Source organism: Carlito syrichta, unplaced genomic scaffold (assembly GCF_000164805.1).
Source record: "Carlito syrichta isolate Samal-C Ts95f unplaced genomic scaffold, Tarsius_syrichta-2.0.1 Scaffold308834, whole genome shotgun sequence".
Classification (NCBI taxonomy): Eukaryota; Metazoa; Chordata; class Mammalia; order Primates; family Tarsiidae; genus Carlito; species Carlito syrichta.
This window is the reverse complement of record NW_007252930.1, coordinates 716,507-721,884: the sequence shown is the minus strand read 5'-3', so window position 1 is coordinate 721,884 and position 5,378 is coordinate 716,507. Positions and strand designations below refer to the sequence as shown.

The window sequence follows — 5,378 nt, the reverse complement described above, 5'->3', positions numbered from 1 at the left end:
CCATCATCTTCCTCCCCTCTTTCTGTCAGAGCTTGTATGAGGGAATTGTGTTCTAATGATTTGTTTACATGTCTGTCTCCAGCACTTTACTCTGAGTGTTTTGAAAGCAAGTACCAAGTTTTGTTTAACTTTATGTCCCCACTGTCTGGCATACAACAGAATTGTTGGGTGTTAAAATCATTCTTAATATTTTTTTTTTGGAGGAAGGGTGAGCACTGGGACTTTATTACACAGCACAACACTTGTGACAATGGAAGAGAGGCAGGCAGAAGTGTGGGCCAGAACACTCCAGTCCAGGACATTCAGAAAGTTTGCTTGTTTCTCCAGAACACTCAGCAGTAAGACCATCTGGGGTTGTTCAGGGGGTTGGGCCAGAAGTGGTAGGCCAGGATCATCCTCTTGCGGAAGGCCTCATACTTGTTGTCCTCCTTGGAGAGCTCGGCTGGCCGGTCGATACCAAAGCTGACACCATCCACAGTGGTGGTGCCCTTGTTGACTGGATTCTTGATGCCCTGGCCCTTTGAGCCCAGACCCTCGCCCTCCTTCCAGCCCATCTTCATCAGCATCTGGTAGCTAATGTTCTCCACTGTCAACCTGAACTCCTTGTACTCTGAGTAGTTGGGCTCGTCGCCCTTCTTCAGGGTATTGAAGGTCTCCATGAACTTCTCCAGTTCATCTGGAGGCAGGAAGGCTCCGATGAAGTGCTTACCCCGACCCATCTTTGTCAGCTGCTCAGCCCATTCCTGCATCTCGTTCATCTCCATGCACTGCAGCTGGTGCTCCCGGGTGCTCAGCTCGCTGTCCACCTCCTCGTCACAGTGCTGGTGCTGCTGCACCGCCTTCTCCTACAGCGGCTGTGTGTCTTGCATGGCCCGCCTGTGCTGCATGATCATGTCATACATCTGCTGCATCTCCTGCTGTTCCTCCAGCTGCTTCTTCTGGGCATCTGACAGCTCTGTGACACCCACCAGACCCACAGACTTCCCCTTTCCATAGCTGAGCCCCTTGAGGTCCTGAACTGACAGAGGCGTGGGGGAGGCATCCATGTCCCTCTGCACCAGCTCAGTGGACTGGAGCTCCACCTTGTCCTCTCTGGCCCCAACCGGCTCTTCAACTTCCTCTTTACAGTGGCTGCAGAGGCAGACTTCCCAGGGATGGCTGGAGCAGAGGGGGTGGCTGGAGCAAGGTGATGGCTGGTGTAGTTGTGGATGACATGGGGCAGGTGGTGGCTGGGGACAAGGTCACTGATGGGACCTCAGGAAGGGACTTACGCTTCAGGCTGGGATCAGGTGCTGTGAGGGTGCTGATGGAGTTGGCCTTGGCCTTCCGGAACTCCTCCAGCTTCTGCTGGTAGTACCTGTACCCTTGGCTGTTGTGTTCATACAGAAAGTTGAATGCCTGGTTCTCGTGGTTGTTCCGGAGGGTGATGGTTTCCACCTTGGGACCCCCGACCGCCATGAACCTGGCCAACTTTTCTGCAAGATTCTTGACCTCTTTATCCTCTGGGGGTGAAACTTTCTGAGAGGCTGCCTGTGACTTTTGTGCTTCCTTTCTTATCTCAGCCACCTTCTTTCTGTAGTAGAGGAATTCCCTGTTATTCTTATCGTGCAAAAATGCAAATGCCAGGTTATCCTTGTAGTCCTCTATAGCTACTTTCTCTAACTTGGGTCCTCCTTCTGCCACAAAGTGGGCCAATTTCTCTGTCACTTTCTGAGTCTGGGCTCCCTCTGGGGGTGAAACTTTGATCTCCAGCCACTGCTCGTAGTTCTCCTTCTCGGCCTCCTCCGGGGACTGGAAGACACTAGGGCAGTGCGCCATGGGCAGCTACTTGGCGTGCGAGTAGTGCTTCACCTGGCCCAGTGGGCTACCCAGCCCCAGACTTGTCCGTCTGCTGAGGAGGAGGGACCTCTTCCTGGTGCTGGGGGTGGGCATGCTGGGAGGGGCACTGGGTGTGCTGGGGGTGGGGGTAGGGGGAGCGCGTCTGTGGTCTGTACCTTCTGCAGCTTCAGAAACTGCTACAAGAAGCTACCGTCATTGGCAAACTTGTTGGAAACACAGGAAGAGTTGTGTACGTTTGCAATTTTGTGGGGATGTGGTAGCTGAGGGCTGGCCACCTGAATCTGCTTGGCTTTCTGTTCCATTTTGGCTTCAATTTCCTGTTTCTTCTGAGCGATGAGCTCTTCTTGGTGAAGAATATTCATGTTCATTTTTCCAGATTTGGGGGTAGCAACCCCAAACCATGGGTTAGCCTTTCCTGCAACATCCTGGTTGTCCATCTTGAGACTCATCCATTCCCACCCTTAATATCTTAATAAGGCAAAATCCCAAACCCCATAGCAGCAACTTTCAATAAGTTGTAAACAGACAAGTATTTTTGTGGTGTTAGGCATATTCAGTGTTGTAATATAATTTTGTATTTGGAAAATGAAAAAGATGCCAATTATAAAAGGTAGAGTTTGACAAGTCATTTTGGGTGGTGGTGATAGACTGATATGTCTTCAGTGGTGCAGGCCATACTAGATGAGTTTCAAAATCGGGGACAGAGGGGAGGCAGAATGTGTGTGTGTGTGTGTGTGTGTGTGTGTGTGTGTGTGTGTGTGTATGCATTCATGCATGTGTGCATACAGTGTTTTCATTTAGGAAAAGGAGGGCTGGCTTTGAAAAATATTACCCCCAGATTATGCCTTGAAGAGACTCTTTTGTAGAAAAAAATGACAGCTCTAAGCCTCCTCAGTTCTTGGGGTTTCTTGCCCAGGGTCATCTCCATGCTGCTCTCAAGGGATATGATACTGTTTTTCTATGAACGTTATGGTCCAACAGGGGTCAAAGTTATTTTCTTGGAACTGTGGCACATCATGACTTCCAGAAGGCTTTACTAAATTCTTAGAGAGAACAAAAAGTGCATATGAGTAGTCTATAAGAAATGTAAATTATCTTGCTTACAAAACAGTTTTCTTATGTTTTCACAGATAATTGGCTCCCATTCAATGCCACATGAGTTTTTGGGAATGGAAAAAAGTTCATCGGGAAACCCCATTCACTCTCTATCCTTCCAAACCCCTACCCCTACCCTATTCTGCCTCTGGGGTTCAAGTTATTTCTCTCAGGTTGGCCTCTAGTCTGAGAGACAGTACTCCCTCTCCAACTGTCACCAGGAGGGACCATACCTTTAGGTGAGATTCTGCTTCTCAGTTGGGTGGCTTGAATTGATTTTGGCACAAGCTAAATAGTAGAATTAAGAATAATCAAGAATGTTGAATGCAGAGTTCAGAAGCAGGAATCAAACAGATATTAACAAGAGTGATTGCTCTCTCATACCATGCATTGGGTTTACAGCAAGGAGGGTGACCATATTCTTTTATTCATGATCCCAAGAAAATATTTTTGAGGAACTGACTGATGTGTTTTTGTACCTGGTATTTCTTTCTATTCTTGACACCCCTCAGCCAGACTTTTTAACTCCATTGCATAGAAATGCAGAGAAAGAAGAATGGTAAATCTTCACTTTCAAGTCTCAAAAGCCTAGGAATTACTGAGCCAGGGTAAAAATAGAATATAGCATTAGTTGGAGTCAGCTTCTGCCTGCCCAGGCGAGGCCCATAGAACCAAGAGATCACCAGTTTCTCTGCACCCATAATGACAATGACGGGGGAGTGTTCTATGTGGTAAAGTTCTACCTCTCAAAGTTCCCTGTAACATAACTGTGGTGCAGGAAGTGCAGAAAACTTCAGGGCTTGGGAGGGATGAAGGTGCCACCTCCTGACCCCTAGAGCAGTTCCAGAATGGGAGGAACATTTCCCAAGACTCAAGAGTAGCTTGTTTATGGGATGTGAACAAGCCTTGTGGTTGAGAATGAAAGGCCCCAAATATTTTGGGGCTCTCTGCCTTTGAATTATTTAAATTCAATAGTTGTTCTTTGAGATCATATCTGATGATGGATATAAAAAGAAGCTGATGCTCCGTGTGGAACAAATGTGCTTTTCTGATTTAAAAGGTGTGTTTGAAACACAGTGCAACATGTCAAACAAAGAAAACAAATGGGAAGTGGACATTTATTGAAAATAGCTTTTGCCGTTTATAAATAGTAGTCATGTAATTAGCCCAACACACAAATGCAGCATAATTAATGCTATTAACCAAAATGTATGTTTCAAAATATCTAGGAAAATTGTATAATTATAATGTAATTGAAGTCACTTAAACTGAAACTTTGCCCTTTTCTTTTGGTCTTAGATATTCTTTTAGTTGTCATGCCCATGTTTTCTGATTTTAAAAAGTGAAATATATTAAGGTGTTTCAAATATCCAGATTTTTTTCCTCTTCTAAACTTACATTTATCCTGTTATTATATAGTTGTTCCTTGATCCAGTGTTACATGAAATTCACACTGACAAAATGCATGTGTCACTTTGGTGAAATATATAGCTAATCTTAACATTATATTACAATTCCAAATTTAGTTACAAAGTAAATAGTATATGGGCACTATAAAAATAATCATTTCTATAGTTAAAACTATGTCAGCATTTTCATAATGAGTCCTTTTTTCAAAAATTATAACTTGACCAAAATAATTTAATATTAAGATTTAATGTGGTTTTTGAGCTTTTGGCCAGAGCACTTTTAAAAAAGTGATTCTTTCAAAACAGATTTGACATTTCTCAATATTAGACAAGAATAGAAGGAGGGCCAGTTTTCTTGCTACAACCATCTCTTCAAATGTCCTATTGCTATCGAGACACACTTGTATGCAAAAATAAAGAAATAAGCAACAAAGGGTACCCGTGTCCTTGGATCCATGGCATGGCTATCTTATGGGGGGGATACAATTTATCCAATTATGAGACTCTTGACTGTGCTGCAAAACAGAGTTGGCACATTTCCTTTGTTTTGTCACATTTCTCTCTTTATCTAGACTTTCTCCAGACTACCTTCCTAGTTCTCTATTTAAAAAATCATCATTCTATGAAGCTTCTCCCCCACCCCCATCTTCATAAGTGATTGGGTCATCTCCCTATTGGCATGCTCTTTGTTTGTTTTTAACAGATATTTTCCTATTTATTCTTGCTTTTGAAGACAAGGCCTTAAATGAGTTTCCCCAACTTTAAATTTTTAGTGGCCTAGTTCATTTCCTTATGTACATATAGATTTAATACCTCCTGGGCCCCATTAGTTGGAATTTTTCTTTTCTTTTCTTTTTCTTTTTTTTTTGAGTTGGGGTCTTACTCTGTCGCTCAGGTTAAAATGCAGTGGTATAATCATGGCTAACCACAGCCTCAACCTCCTGGGCTCAGGTGATCCTTCTGCCTCAGCCTGAGTAGCTGGGACTACAGGCATGTGCCACCATGCCAAGCTATTTTAAGATTATTTTTGTAGAA

General features: G+C 44.1%; 1 pseudogene across 1 annotated transcript; it reads right to left on the bottom strand.

Moving 5' to 3' along the window:
* Positions 1–332: 332 nt before the first annotated feature.
* On the bottom strand, positions 333–2,288 carry LOC103268434 (annotated as a pseudogene). The gene has a single exon (XR_504815.1). The product of XR_504815.1 is annotated as an SURP and G-patch domain-containing protein 1 pseudogene (transcript).
* Positions 2,289–5,378: the final 3,090 nt, after the last annotated feature.